Source organism: Coregonus clupeaformis, unplaced genomic scaffold (assembly GCF_020615455.1).
Source record: "Coregonus clupeaformis isolate EN_2021a unplaced genomic scaffold, ASM2061545v1 scaf0174, whole genome shotgun sequence".
Classification (NCBI taxonomy): Eukaryota; Metazoa; Chordata; class Actinopteri; order Salmoniformes; family Salmonidae; genus Coregonus; species Coregonus clupeaformis.
This window is the reverse complement of record NW_025533629.1, coordinates 297,501-298,578: the sequence shown is the minus strand read 5'-3', so window position 1 is coordinate 298,578 and position 1,078 is coordinate 297,501. Positions and strand designations below refer to the sequence as shown.

At 50.6% G+C, this 1,078-nt stretch overlaps 1 pseudogene; it reads left to right on the top strand.

Moving 5' to 3' along the window:
• Positions 1-256: 256 nt before the first annotated feature.
• The window catches only part of LOC123483965, a 37,563-nt pseudogene continuing 36,741 nt past the window's right edge, over positions 257-1,078 (top strand).

Here is a 1,078-nt window from a genome sequence, read left to right as displayed (position 1 = left end):
TCTCTCTCTCTGTATCTCCCTCCCCTCTATCCCTCTCCCTCCCTCTCTCTTTCTCTCCCCCAATCTCTCTCTCTCTCTCCCTCCCCTCCTCCTGTCTCCCTGTCTCTCTCTCTCCCCCTCCTCCTGTCTCCCTGTCTCTCTCTCCCTGTCTCTCCCCCTCCTCCTGTCTCCCTCTTCTGTCTCTCTCTATCTCTCTCTCCATCCTCAACCTCTCTCTCTCTCTCTCTCTCTCTCTCTCTCTCTCTCCTCAGGTCTGATGATCCCTGTGTATTGTGTAGTGGAGCAGGCAGATGGTGGCGTGTCTGGGGGTGTGGTCTCTGACGGGGATGGGCGTGGTGACAGACATGCTGAGTTTGTATTGGTTCGTAAGGACATCCTCTTCACCCAGCTGGTGGAGACAGCCCTCGTGGCCCTGGGCTACTCCCACAACTCTGCCGTGCAGGCGAGAGGTGAGTCAGATAGGACAGTAGTGTGTTTGTGCAAGTGTGTGTATGTATGTATGTATGTATGTATGTATGTATGTAGGTGTGTGTGTGTGTGTGTGTGTGTCTGTGTGTGTATGTGTATGTGTGTTTGTGTGTGTGTGTGGTGTGTGTGCGAGGGGGGTGGGGTGGGGGGGGTTGTGTGTGTGTGGGTAGGTGTGTGCCTGTGAGAGGGTCAGAGGGTCAGAGAATTATCCTTTCTGAAAGAGCTGATCACAACCCACCTTTTAAATGTTTGCGGTCATGTGTTTATCACTGAATCTGCTACTGGCAATATTACAAAACACACTTCATTTTGTAGTTCAGTGATGAGAAACACTGGCTCATGTAAGCGAAAGGAACGCAATTTACGTGCGACCTAAAGCAAGAAAGTTCACACCAAGGCTGCTTCCAACCCTCCACAACAGGAAAACAGGAAAACAGTAAAGCCAAACATCGCTTCACGACAGAGCAAATATAGACCAACGACTGAAATAAATACGTTGCCGGTCGACCCCTAAGATGACTACGGACCAAACAACAGAGACACACAAAGAAAGGCACCGAACCGTTCCACATTCCAACCCTGTAAACACAGGCCATAGTTCTGGCAAAAG